Raw genomic sequence first — 15,177 nt, forward strand, 5'->3', positions numbered from 1 at the left:
ACTACCTGCGTCTGACGAAGTGGGTATTCACCCACGAAAGCTCACGCTCCAAAACCTCTGTTAGTCTATAAGGTGCCACAGGATTCTCTGCTGCTTTCACAGATCCAGACTAACACGGCTACCCCTCTGATACTTGACACGAAAGGCAACAGTTGTTGCTCTGTAGTAATTGTCCAAACCAGTACAGATTGGGGTTTTTTTTCATATCCATAAAGCATCTGTGTACTTAAGTTTGAAAGGTTTTTAATTTAGATTAAGGAAAACAACAAGAAGGAACATAAGTATCCACAAGAGAGGGCACTGTGAATGGTTGGTTATGTCTGCACCACATGCTAGAAGTATGATTCCCCTGCTTATGTACATGTCCTTGAGCTAGCTCTTATGGACTAGGTGAGTATGACTAGCAGTGTAGCCGCAGGAGCATGGGTAGTGGCAGCTGAGTACACACCCACTGGTTGTAGGTAGGTCTGTACTCCGCATGCCTAATCTGTGGCTCCTACTACCGCTACCTGTGCTATCCCAGCTACACTGCTAGTTATACTCAGGCTGACCGAGGTTAGCGCAAGTATGTGTGTATGAGCACGGGACTTTCACTCCTAGCTCACAGGGTAGACATAGCCTTAGTGTGTCCTTTTGTAACAAACTGCTGCCATCTTGAGAACAAAATGGCCACCGTCTCAGCACAGGTAGAATTCTTAGACATTTAAAGGTGCAGTACGCACCAAAGTACAATATACCTATTGCAAGTTTGAGAGCTGATGCTGTAGTGTTCACTACAGACAAATACTTAATGGTACAACCTATATCATACTTTAAAGAAAAATATATTCGGAAATGTACTGACCATATTTTGTAAATGGAAAAGATACATTGGCTACAGAACATAAAATTACACTGTAGGTTGGCGGATACAGCTTTTATATAGGCCTGTATTTTGAAATGTTTCATGACAATACAGAAACATCATTTTCCACAGTAATTTTCCTTCATATTTCCTACCATACATTTTAATAATAATATAATGTCTTATAATTGGAATAATTTTATGTATGTGAAACTTGTGTATTTGTTAAATTTGTAACATCTTCTCTGTCTTATTCTGAAGCCACTTGTGTGTTTAGAACACATTATTGGTATTTACTTTTTGAACAAATAATCCTCTAACAATTCCGTTCCCTATTGTCCAATAAAGGCTAATATTGCTTTGATTTGTAAGTGTTCAGTCCTAGGAAATGAAATTATACATGTTCTGTCGCTGTGAAAGGGAATTTCAGATTTAAATTCTACTGCATAGATACAGCTAATGGATTGAAATGAGAGAGAAAATTACAACTTAGGTTGGATCTTGGGTCATCACCTTTTCAAGCAAAGGTCTACCTGTCATGCGAGTGGAAATGCTAATTGTCTGACTGCCACTGAAATTATCTCTGCCAGATGATGGAAGGAATGGCATGAACAACAGTAAAATTGTAAGTGTGATTAAAGATTCAAAGTCAAATGCTTAGTGACAAGGAAAAGGACTGGAGTTAGCTGAATTACTCATCGCAAATAAATTCAGATGAATATAACCTCTGGGGTTTTTTCCTGTTCATGAACAGATCCTAATTTCAACTCATGTATTTGTTTTCCCCAAATATTCACCAAATAGTTTGTGAATGTACAGGATGAAAATTGTTAATCCAAAGTGTTCACCCTACCTACTGATACGGGACTGGTTGCCTAGGTCACATGGTATTGTTTCCACTCCCTGGTTGGATGGCTGAAACCTTTAAAGCAGGAGAATAAGGAATAGTGATAATAAGCAACATATAGGACATAATGAAAAATGAATAACTTTGTTCCCATGCAGATATGGGTTGTCATCTGAAGAATTAACCATTTCCCAAGCATTCCTCTGAACAGCAATCCATATACATGAATGTTTACAAATAACTCGTAAAGGACCTGAATGTGATTGGACTGAACAGGAATTTGGGATTAGAACAAATGCTGACGAACAGGTGTCCTGCTGCATAGCTGACTAACATTTTCTACCGTGTCCACAAACACCATGTTGCTGATCCATAAGGCTTAAGTGGAGCAGAATGCTCACAAGCCCTCAATAAAGGGATTAGACAAACGGCATAAGCTGTTCCAACAGTCATGGATCCCTGGCTCCCTCCAACTCATCCCTGTTTCCTCCCAGATCAGGACAGAGGTGGCGTAAAAGCCATGATAGTGGATCTATGCCACTGAAGGTTTCCCCTAGGTAGGCAATGGAGTTACACCAAATGTGAATTTTTGGTCCCATATATTCAACAGGGAATATGCCTCCCTACCATAATCCAGGTTCCAGGGGAACATGCTCTACCCCGAATGATGATTCAACTCAAACTATCATACACTCCAAAGAGAAATAGAAAATAAACTGATTAGTTGCATAAAGAATAGTCCCTCTGCCCCAGGAGACAAGGAAATTAATAGTTTCACTCTCCTCTCATTTTAAATTCTTATTATTACCCGCTCTCTGGGACTGTATTGTTTCCTGCTCAGAATAGTAGGCAGTGTATATGGAGCTTCCTAATTGTGTGATTACTTGAGACTGCAGCAACCTGATCTGGGACCTAAGTTTCCATTTGCTTTACCTTCAGTAAGGTTATTCAAAGGGACTCTAATGGAAAGAGGCTCATCAATTATTGAAATGAATTCAGCTTTGTTTCCAAAGTTTGTATAATGCCAACAAACTGAAATGGGTCAAATGAACCGCTCCTCCCTGGGTTCATGTGACTGGCTGGAGAATATCAAATCTAGTGCAGAGGATCTGCATAAAGGGACGTCATACAGTTAGCAACACTTACAAAAAATAATTGTCTACACCTCCAGGTATAAGCGTACATTCCCTGGTATTGAACTTTGCCTGGAGTTTTCAGTCAGACAGTTTCTATTCTTAACGACACTTGAATATTTTCAGGCTGCTGTTCTTATTTTCTCTGTGTTTTTTGTTTTGTTTTTATGGTTCATCTGGTCCTTACAATTGCTCTGATCACCCTTTCTTTTACTCTGGAAAAGAATACAAGAAATATTAGCATCTCTCTCTAGTTTGGCCAGTGATGTTAGTGCGCATAAAAGCAGCAAAGAGATGGTTGGGCAGATTGAGTGAGGAATTATCTTTACCACATTTGCTTAAATTTACATTTTGGGATAAATTACCCAGGGTGATTCTACGGACTTCTTCAGAACTGATCTTTGTCCTTTTAGTTTCACACAGAGTTAGTAAAAAGGGGTAAATATTGGTGGAAAAGTTTGGTATCACTTTTATTTTGCTGGTTTAGAAAACAGGACAATTTTTCCTTTATTCATTTTTGTGACTGCTTTTTATCAAATTTTTCAGTTTTGAAAACATTTGGATTCAATTTTTCCCCCTGTTTTTTCCTCCCCAACTCTCTCTTAATTTCTTAAACAGTTGTGTCATTGAAAAAGTGTTTATGGGCAGGGAGGAAAGCCGGAGGAGTGGGGAAGGAAAAAAAATCATTTTCATTTTTTTCAAAGGAAAATTCAAAAGTGATTTTTTTCATGAAAATTTTAATTCTCAGAAAAGCCCGTTTGCCAGCAACAAGCAAAATAACTTTTCAGAATTGACCAGCTCTACCAGCTCTAGTTTACGTATTGCAGAGAAAGGTCTCACAAGCAATTCTGACTATACTGATGCATTACATGGACATACTGATTATGAAGCATAGACAGATTTTTATTTTGTAGCTACACAATCAGACTTGGCCAAACTGTGGAGCAGAGGCTCAGAAGCTTGAGCAGAAGCCTCAGGGCTGCAGTACCTGCCCTATAAGGTTTCTGCCTGTGGCCTTGCTGGGGAAGAAGGCTGATCCACTGGAAAGGCTATTGGCCAGAGAATTCAGGAAACCCAGGTTCAATTCCAAACTCAGCCACAGACTTTTTTTTTGCGACTTTGAGCAAGTCGCTTAATCTTTCCCGTGTCTCAATTCCCCCTTTGTGAAATGGGGATAATATTTCCCCGCCTCTTAGGGGTGCAGGGAGGATAAAATCCATGAACGGTTGCAAAGCACTTAGATACATTGATGATAATGTATATGCAATTATATAGCTTGGAGGATTTTTTTACTCCCTCATGTGCTGGTAGCCCATTTTCAATAGGATTCTCCTGGACTGTTTATTTTTATTAGACTATTACAAAAATCTATAGAGAGATTCTTGGGACCTCTCTATTGAAATCAGTCTTGACTCATGGTCTGGATTGGCTTGTCCCAATTTTAGATCAGATATGACTGTGCTCCTTCATGGATTCCTTTTCAGGACTGAGTCACTAGTGATCACTTGACATGCTGAAAGCTGTCTTTAGAATGAAGAATACTAAAGGCTTCTTCAAAATGAAATTTTAAATTATGATAGGTGGCATCTCAGCCAGGCATCTCATAAAAATTCAAAGATACCTAATGAGCCTCATGTTGTGCCCCAGGTGTTAGAATTCAATGTCTAAAATAAAAAGTTGTGCACTCTAATTCAGTTAAAAGAAACGGATGATTGAAGATTTTTGTAATAAACCAGCTTGAAGTTTTATAGTAAGTCATTTCTGGACTAGAGCTGGGTGAATAATGCAAAAATATATTCATAAAATATTCATTCAGATTGTTTATTGAAGTCCCTTCAGCCATGTTTGCCCTGCTTTGGAATATGCTTTCCATGAACATTTGAGATCTAGTTTGTGGAAAGCAACTTCAGTTTTCTCACTGGAAATTTTGGTTGTTCATCCAGTCAAGGCAGGGAGGTTCTGTAAACGGAACAAGATGCTATATTGATAGGATCGTTTTTTCATTGTGAAGAATGTGCTCTATTAGTTATGTGTGAACAGAGCCTGGGCCACGGCTGGCTCCAGGCACCAGCAGGGCCAGTGCAACCATTTAGGCGAACTAGGCGGTTGCCTAGAGCACCGAGATTTGGGGGCGCCAAAAAGCGCCCCCCAATTTTTTTTAAATGGTTGAGCAGCCACTGCTGCTCGGACAGAGAGGGAGTCGGGCTGCCGACTGCCGCAGAGGCGCTCTGACCCTGGGTCAGGCCGCCGCAGTGGCAGCCAGCAGCCCAGGGTGTCCTCTGGGTCAGGGCGCCGCCATGACAGCCGGCAGCCCAAGGGGTCCCCTGGCCCAGGGAAACCCCGGGCTGCTGGCTGCTGTGGAGGTGCTCTAACCCTGGGCCAGGGCGCCGCCACGGCAGCTGGGAGCCCAGGGTGTCCCCTGGGTCAGGGCGCCGCCACAGCAGCTAGGAGTCCAGGGTGTCCCCTGGGTCAGGTCACTGCCGGAGGGGGCGGCAGGCAGCTCCCGTGGAACCAGCGCGCGGGGCAGTGAAATTGCTGTCGCCTAGGGCGCTCAAAACCCTAGCGCCGGTCCTGGGCACCAGCTTATCAGGCAGGTGCTTGGGGCGGCAACTCCGGAGCAGGTCGGCACTTTCAGCTATTCGGCAGCAATTCGGTGGAGGGTCCCTCGCTCCTGCTCAGAGCGAAGGACCTCCCACTGAATTGCCGCAGATTGCGATTGCCCTTTTTTTTTTTTTTTTTTTTTTTTTTTTTAATAAGTTTTTGGGGGCAGCAAAACCCCTGGAGCTGGCCCTTGGCCTGGCCCTGGCCTGGGCAATACATTTGTGTTTTAAAAATAGTTCTGGGTCTCATCGCTCCAACACGGTGTGTCTGATTATTGTGATACCTTCCAAAATCAAATCAAATCCTTCTTTAGGCATACAGTACAGAAAGGAAATATCTGGTGGAAAGACGTTATTTTAGAAAATTACAGAGGGGACTCAAAACTGGGCTTTGAATAGACTCAGTCATTTGAACCTGCGCTCCTGAGTCACTTTGGGGACTTCAGAAAGTATACAAAAACATAAGGAAATAAAACACAGTCCCTTATTTCTAGGTGACCTATTTGTATAGTTGTGTAGTTCTCAGTGTGCCTTTTACATTGTTTGATAATGTTGTGTCGGCCATACAGAGGTGAGCCATTAAACTAAATATTTTAAAACAACCAGCTATACATCCATAAGCTCTAACCTCTCTCCCATTTATTTTAACATACCAAATTGGGAACTGATTACAAGATCAAAACCATCCCATCTGTAATTTGGGATGCAGATCTGCATTTTAAACTGCTGCTTTTTGGCTCTCTTTTTTTTTTTTTTCTTTTCATTGCTAAGGATACAAATCAGCTCAAAGCCAACAGCACAGAGTCAGAAGGAGAGTTCAGTTCAGGTCGATCTGTCTCCAGAACATCTGATTTAGAAGAAGAAGAAGAGATTGTTATGAGATCAGCCAGAGATTCCCTTTCCACAACACAATGTATTTCCGAGCTCCCTGTCTCAGGTACACTTTTACCTGCCAGTTCCCATTGGCTTTTCTCTCCATCAGCAAGTATTCTTGAAAATCCCTGTGATAAAATGCCGTGTGAAAAGCTGGCATCGGAGCCATCAATTTGCCCAACAGATCTGACAAGTGCTACTGTAAAAAATGTCCTTGGCCAGTAACGTCTGCTGACCCTACTGCTATATTTTATTTTTCAAAAGAAATTTCCAAGTTCGGATCTCATGAATATGCACAACTCCCGGAAGCCGAGAATTCAGTGATCCTCCAAAGCTGGACTTTGATTTTCAAATTGGTCATGTGTGTCTAATATGTGCTGCCTTTAGCATGTTGCATAAAAGACTAGATCGCTCCTAGCCCTGCGTGATTGCATAGGTGGGGGCAGAGTAGGCACAGAAAGGAGGCTGCCTCCTCATTTGGACCCAGGACACTGTGTCTTTTACAACCCCAAATGGAATTTTGGGTCTTCAGCACAAAGGCTGGTTGAAAAATTTCTCTCAAATTTTTAACCAACATGGAACTTGGTTTTCAGTTATGCTAATTTTGCAGGAAGTGTTTGATTTCTTTGAAATTGAGTTTTCGTTGGAAATGTCAAACACTTTCATTTCGTTAGAATTTCCCTGAAAGGAAAATTTGCTTTATTTTATTTTGTTCCCTGACCCCCTGGATTCAACACCTTCGAAAAATCAGGCCCTATATATTTTTCCCTCTCAGGTCTCTCTCGTTTTATGATAGGTAATCCCATATCTCTAGCAGCTCTTCACTCCATAAATATAAAGACCACTTCCTACAGCAATTACCAGACTTAAACAATCATATTAAGTAGCCCCCATAAAATTGTGTTTGAACTTTAACTAAGGACTGTCATTATTGGGCAACTTATTTTGACAGATTCCTTTTGTGGCCACTTAAAACATTTCATTACTGTCGTCTTTTCCTTATGTGTTTAATGTGATCATCTAAAAGACTAATATGTTGATGTATTTAGCATTTATTTCTCTCTCCTGTTACTAGTGTAGAGGCTCCTCCGAACAATTATCCAGCTTCTCTTTCTGCTTGTGCTATGTATGTGTATCTACAAGCACAGAACAATTTTTTCAAACATACTAATTATTCCAATTTTATCTGACAAATGTAAAATATTTCTCTTTTCTAGACTGAGCATTAATATTAGGAATGTGAGTAGTTTTGCATTCTTATGGTTTGTTCTCTTGTCAAAAACTAGAATTAAACTTCTCCAAAGTCTTTTATGTAAATTTTGGTCCTTTGTGTTCAAATGTGACGTTTTAGATGAAAAAAAATTTCAGCCACCCTGTCTGGGCAGATGTGTCCATTTCTGTGCCCTGATTGACTGACTGTACAATCTCACTCAATGTGAACACTTGCATGTGTGAAATTAAAGTGCATTCTTTCTGAATGCCGCAGCGTTGGAATTTCGCAGCATTTGCACCGTTTGAGATTCACAGACAGTTGTACCAGTAAAACTCAGTTGCTCAGTTATACACAAATGGGGGTGAGCACAAGTGAGCTCCAAGCTTTTGGGGGGTAAGGACTGTGTTTTGGTTTTCTGTTCGTACATCACCTAGAACAAGGAGGGTTCTGATCCAGACCTGGACTCCTTGGACTATCATACTACTAATAAAAATGATTATTCAATTTTAAATTCAAATAGGTTGTTAAAAAAGAACTTTTGCATAATTGACCCAACTCTAATCCTAGCAAAGGTACTTTTTTTCCCTAAGAAGCATAGAAGGTGGATCTCTAAAAATAATCATCTTATAGGGATATGTTTTTTTCATTTATTGTATTTGTGTCCCTTTCTGTTGAAATGCAATTTCAGATGAGACTATAGTCAGAATTAAAGCCAATATTACTTGAAATAAAAATAGCATCGAACTGTAGCTCATTAAATCACGTCTGACCCATGCTGCATAGAAAAGAAACATCACTGATTTCTATCGCTCGGCTATTGTGTTTCCTCCTCTTTTCCTCACTGCTTGACATGTCTGGACTGGCACCTCTCCTCTGAAAAAGGCACTCTTGAATGCTCTTAAATGCCACCAGTGAAGCCTTTTGTTGTCACTCTTTCCTTTTCCCCTTTAGCTCTTGATCGGCTACTTGTAATTTCACTGATCATAGCTATGTTTGCTGTTCTTCAACAAAGGAGCTTTAAGATGGGTTGTTCTCAAGCTGTACAACCCAAAGCCCAAGTTCCTCAGTGCACAGAATACTTCCTCTTAAATAGCATCTTCTAAAATCCTGGGACTAGTCACGTCCCTTCTCTGTTTTCCCTCCCGCCTTTTGTCTATTTAAATTGTAAACTCTTTGAGGCAGGGATAACATCTCTCTATGTATCGATACAGCCCTGTAACAGGGTGGCACTCATCTCTCATGAGCACCTCCTTGTTCAGGTGCACCTCTTTAGTCTGCAGTGACCACTTCTGGCAGCTTCTAGCTCAGGGATCGGCAACTTTTGGCACGCAGCCCCCCTGGGAAATCCGCTGGCAGGCCAGGCCGGTTTGTTTACCTGCATGTCCACAGGTTCAGCCGATCGCAGCTCCTACTGGCCACAGTTCGCCATCCCAGGCCAATGGGGGCTGCTGGAAGCGGCGGCCAGTACGTCCCTCAGGAACTGCCATTGACTAAACCTGTGGACATGCAGGTAAACAAAGCAGCCTGGCTTGCCAGCGGATTTCCCTGGTGGGTCGTGTGCCAAAGGTTGCCGATCCCTGTTCTAGTGACTCAGCTCTCCATCCAAGTCACACAGTCTGTATGGAACAACTCAAACAGACCCCTTCCGGGGTATTAGTGCAACAAAGTCTTTAAGTGCTCCTGACCCTGGTTGGGGGCTGGGTCCCCAGGGCTTCTCCCTAGAGACTCGTCACCCACTTTGGTCTGTTCTAACCCCAACTCTCCAGAGCAGCCTCTTAACAGTTCAGATCTACTTCAGGACGGTTATCACTGTTCAATTGTAGGTCACTTCCCCAGTGGCTTATTGGAGGGGGCGGGCCTGGACCGACCCACTAGTCCAGGTCCCAGCCCAGGGACCTAAGAATAGAAGCCACATGCTGCCACGTCCCTTTAACTAAACTGCTTTCAGTTCCCTGGATCACTTCCCCACAGCCCCTTCACCTTTATTGCAGGACATACAGCAAGTCCCAGCAGCCAGCCTGGATCTCCTTCTTGCTCCCCTAGTGACTGCTAGCAACTGCTGTATCCTTGGTTCAATGGTTCCCTTCAGCTAGCCAGGAGCACCATCTGCACTCCTCTGGTGCCAGCAAGGAACTGCCTGTCTCTGGCTCTGCATCTTCTTTTACATGGCTCTGCAACCCTCTGATTGGCTTCTCCCTCCCGCCTTTCCGTGATTGGCTGCCTCCTGCACAGTCTATCTAGGCCTCTTGGAGGATTTAGCTCCACAGCTTCTTTCTGGGATGGGTGTGGTGGGATTCTGAGGCCTCCAGAACCCCATCATAAGCCCCAAGCAAAATGGTTCCCATTGTTGGCTGGGGGCTTCAGACACTAGTTATAATGCAACTAGTAATTAAAAATATTACTTTTATTTCAGAAGAATGTTGTTCTTACCAAATAATTAAAGTCAAATGTGTAGTTTTCTTCTGTACTGCATTAGTGTGTGAGCAATAACAAATGCAGTAAATTAGCTAGTTCATTCTTTTTATTTATTTTTTAGTTTACTTGAATTTAAAATTAGATTTCAGATAACTAGGTAGACAGACGTGTATAAGAATCCTCTGCATGACAGGACCTTACAAAAATGATTACAGGCAGATTCACAATGCAAAAATTATTTATCATGACAGGAAGCAGAAAGACAAATTACTCAGAGACTATGTACATGCTCTTCTATAATTGCTCATAAATTATTATGGTTCATGTAAAATGCACCCAGATTCCCTAGACCATTAGGTATATTTAAAATAACAATCATGTTAAATTACTAGAAAATGGAGGAAATTCAATACACATTGTAGGATGATTGCTAGCACAGAAATACAGGAAATTGTTGGCAGCAAAGTTGATTTGTAATTCACTGTATATATTTAAAGTCTTCCCTTTCACTTCACTATTGAAGGCGTCATCCAGTTCTTCATTATGGGGATAACATTAGGCTATGTTGATTGGATCTGGTCTGTAAACAATTTCACTAGAGGAGCAACTAGAGCTGGGATCTTCAGAGAACTCTAAGGGGTTCAGGTGTCAAATACCATTGAAAGCCAGTGAAAATTAGATGGCAAACTCCATTAGGCCTGCATGCATGCATTAGGGATTACTGCTCAGTTCTGGAAGGGACAGGAAATGAAACAGAAATAAAATTTGCTTTATTATTTAAAAGACGATAAAACAGTATCACCTACATGAGAGAGAATTTGGAATAATAGCTCGTGTCTTTCATCTCTCATTGACTTCCATTCCCTGAATTGGCGCTTGCGGAAAATTGACTTAAATCAGATCTAACATATAGCCAGCCAACACTGACTAATGTAGTGCATTGTGTAGGATATTGCAATGGGAAGTGGAAGAAATTGATTTGACTCATGGAACTGTTGGAGCTCAACTCTCCTCTACTCCCTTTCTTCTGTCCACAAGTGTTTCCCTTGTTTAAAGTAAACCAGAAAAGCTATTAAATTGTCATTCCAAACAGGCCACACTCTTCCCTCCTCTATTTTTCGTGCCAGAGACTGTTCCATGTAGAAGTAGGAAATGCTGTACCAGACTAAGTGATCTTTAAAAGGCCCTCACCTCACCTGGTGGGAAAGAGACTGGTTTTGGCAAGTGATCAGTTCCAGAGGAGCAGTAGGGGAGGCAGCCTCCGCAACAGGAAACCAGCCCTAATTATGGGCCTTTAGAGCCATGTTCTCTGTGGAACATGGAATCAGCATGCAGCAGGTCCAGCTCCTCAGAAGAGACTTGAGACTAGGTAAATGGCTAGACTGTGATCAGCCCATATGAGACCCTTGTAATTCATGTTTATTATTTTATGAATGGAAAATAGGACTGTACTGGAAGGCATAGTTTGTAGTTTCAGTGCATGTCACTGGCGCTCTGTGAAAGGTAATATACAGCATTTGTTGTGCTCTCAGTGTACGCTCACTGCTCTGAATGCTGAAAAGATATTTTAACTAACTCTCTTTATTTTTGTACAGCAAATATCTAAAATGCACCTGCGTAGCATGTTTACCATTGACTTGAATGGGCTTTAGATGAGGCCCTTCTTAAGAAGCGGTAGATTATTGGGTTGGAAAGAATACATGTCATATACATTTATTATATAGCACAGCGCCTTTCCTGGCTTTTCTTTATTATCATTCATTTTTTTTCTCCTCACTGCCGTGAACATACCACATAGTGAGAGCAAGCCCGACACAAATGATGGCAAACTTAGTTCATGATAATAGAGCATCCAACTCCACCTTAGCAGGAGTTGGATGCTGTATTATGCAATGGGTCATTTCTAATAACAGCTTTGAGAATGCTCCAGATTAATCTAACAATTCATACACTTCAGTGATTGACAGCAGAGAAAGGAGAAAAATTCCAGCTACACATAAGCTTAGGCAGCCTGACCTAGATTTTAGCCTCCCCGGCTACATAAGAGGAAGCATTCTTGATTATGCTTTTTAACAAGAGGAAAAATAGTTGGGGGGAAAAAGTCATCTTCTGTTTGATTAGTCTTTCTTCAATAATTAAGATTTAGTCCATGCTCACTGCAAGATTTTTTTTCTAAATGTCATCAAATGTTAGAAGCCCTATTATAAATCATTACCTCATTTTCACTCAGTTCTTGACATCTCTCTGCTCTCCATAATTAGCATCTAATGGAATGCTCCTTTAAGCTAGTTGGCTATCTAGCCAAGGAAACGAACCGAAGAACCCCCACGTGGGCAGAAACAATGGCATGATGTGTCACATGCACAGACATCTCCCCTTCCCCTGCTGCTTCTGGCGTCTGACTAGTCTGATCACTACTGCTTCTGGTGTCCGACTAGTCTGATCACTACTGCTTCTGGTGTCCAACTAATCTGAGCCCAGCTGCAGGTTTGTTCTGTGTTGTATTTGGATAAAATTAGAGAACAAAATGAGTCTAGTGTAAACTGTATTTTGCTTTCCTTTTCCTTTTGATTCCCAGAGCCTGAGCTGGTGTAAACTGTCGGAGCACCATTGGCTTCTCTGGAGCTATAACAAATTTATGACCAATAGTGAGACAATATTGTTTTAATAATAATAGCTCTTATATAGCATTTTCATCCATAGATCGCAAGATGTTTTACAAAAGAAGTCAGTATCATTATTCCCATAATGGAACATAATCCAGGTCTCCCAAATCCCACTCTACAGGTCTCTCCACTAGGCCATAATGCCTCCCACTAGCTTATTGTTTCTTTGTACTTGTCTGTCTACATCTATCTGTTGTCTGACATACTTAAATTGTAAGCTCTTTGGAGCAAGGATTGTCTTTTTGTTCTCTGTATGGACAGCAACCTAGCACAATGGGGTCTTGGTATATGATTGGGGTTCCTCGGTGCTTCAGTAATACAAATAATAAATAATACTGATACCAGCTGAGGATCTGTCCCATAGTGTCTCCAGATTATTATACTAGTAGCTGCTGTAGGTAAGTCTTAGCCAGTCTTCTTCCTTTGTAACTTGGCTATGAACTACCACTTGAGTCTATAGTGTCTTTCATGCACACTGCATTATTCTAATGTACTTTGCAGAGTCAAACTAACTTCAACTTTCAATTTAGAATAAGAGAGAGAGGGAGAAATAATCAAAAAGGGAAAATATGCCTCCAAGTGAAAATGGAAAATATATGAATTGTTAAGGTAGAGTTAAAGGATGCTTAATGTTTGTTTCAGTTGTTCAGTGAGGAGCTAGTGGACATGGAAGTGCTGAGAGACAGGATAAAAGTAATTGAAAATGTCTTGACAGAAAGAGCTAAAAAACCCAAAAACCTTCAAAATTCAGTTTCAGAAGCTGCATTTTCAGATTTGGACTAAGTTCTAAGTGTAAACCTTTTCCTAGTACCTTTAAATTGTGACTCTCCTCTGAAAAATGAGACTGTAAGAATGTGATCTTCTTACTTACCTGATATGCTTTGTGTGTATTCAGAGTCATAAGGGTCTATTTATTTTTACTGTGGTCAGCTTTGCTGAACCAACATACTAGAATATTTTCTGGCTCATGCATCAATGATAGAATTATTAACTGATCCAAACCTCATGGACTCGTTTTGAGATCCTGGCAAATAAACAATTTGAGAAATGGCTTTGTACATTCCTTTAGAAAGGTAATGAAAAAATAATAGTTAATGTGTCAGAGCAATTAGAGGTATGCATGAAATAAAGAATAGCTGGCAAAGTAAATGAAAGAAATTAACATTTACTGTATAGCGATGGGTATTGGATACACACAGAAAGAGGACACATAGTTACAAAACATAGGCCTTCGGTTGATGAAAATCAGTATGGCTACACGGAAGTCAATGGATCTACCCTGAAATATATCAGTTGAGGATATATACCAGCTAGCCTGTGAATGATATCCATCTTGATGTAATCCTATTGAAGTCAATGGAATTACATAAAGGATAAATTTTTGATCCAATGTACCTACGTTAGGCATCAAGCAGCAAATTGTGGACTACTGCGCCCTTGCAAAGCCCTGTTGATTGCAATCAGCCCATATGCAACCAATTGCTGGATTTGGACTTTAATGTTTCCCATTACTAGAGAAGATTGTCGTGAAAGAGATTGAGAAGTGGTAGTAAATTGCATTTTTTAAGGTGAATTATTAAAGCTACAGAGCCTGGAAATCCAATTTAAAGAAATTTTAACCAAAGAACATAATCTGACATCAAAAGGACCCTGGCCACATCTTCCCCATTGCTCTGTTAAGAATGATTGCATTGCACAGCATACAGTAAATGTATCCTACTTCATATATACATGCAACTTAATTAGTGCTTAGAAACAGCCTTGTGTAATGCACTTCAAAATAAAATTATAAAGATGTGGATTTTGTCACATCTGCAACTGTGTTGTGCAACTGTGTTGTGCTCCTCGAACCAGTCCTGATAGGGTTAACAAGAGCTGAGAGGCCAGGGCATCACCTGAGCCAAGAAGGGCCAGGGTTAATTGGGAGTGAAGCCTAGCTGGGGAAGGGCTGGAAAAGCACTATGCAGCCAGGACGGTGAAAACAGAAGGGGGCTGTAGGGCAAGGAGACTGCAGTCACTCTGGGTTGAAGGAGGTTGTCAGGGAAAAGGAGGAAGTCCAGGGGGAAAGTAAGCCCTCAATCCTGCCCTGGAGTAAGAGACTAGAAGGTGGGGGTGAAGTAGCTTCAGGGCGTAGAATAAGCTCCATTGGTAAATCTAAGAAGATAGAGAGGCTGGGTAGGATGGAACCTAGTGAAATAGCAGCAGGGATGGGGACTGAGAAGACCTGGGTTGCTGGTTATAAGGTCACTGGGAACCCAGTGTGGTGGGTTCCCCTCCCAACCACCGGTATAGTGGCACAGAGACCAGAGCCAGAGCTGAATACAGCCTGGAGACTGCATTTGGACAGTGGTCCAGTTGTACTTCATAATCCCACAAGGGGTGGACTGAATGGTGACCTAGCATCGGGCACAAATTCCCAGAAGAAAGACTGTGTGTTTGTGACCTGGAGACTATAAAAACAGGCTAGACAGCACAGCTCACAGGGTAGCTGAAAAAGCACCTTGTGACGGTGACAAAGATTATTAAAAGAGGTGAGTAGAGGAGGTTTAGGGGGTGGATTGAGATCAGATGCCAACATGCATTTTT

The 15,177-nt window shown here is 41.4% G+C and overlaps 1 protein-coding gene across 1 annotated transcript in view; it reads left to right on the top strand.

Moving 5' to 3' along the window:
• Positions 1–15,177, top strand: part of IL1RAPL2 (interleukin 1 receptor accessory protein like 2) — a 556,252-nt gene that overhangs the window by 285,701 nt on the left and 255,374 nt on the right. The window lies entirely within an intron of this gene.

This window comes from Chelonoidis abingdonii, chromosome 8, assembly GCF_003597395.2.
Source record: "Chelonoidis abingdonii isolate Lonesome George chromosome 8, CheloAbing_2.0, whole genome shotgun sequence".
Taxonomy (NCBI): Eukaryota; Metazoa; Chordata; order Testudines; family Testudinidae; genus Chelonoidis; species Chelonoidis abingdonii.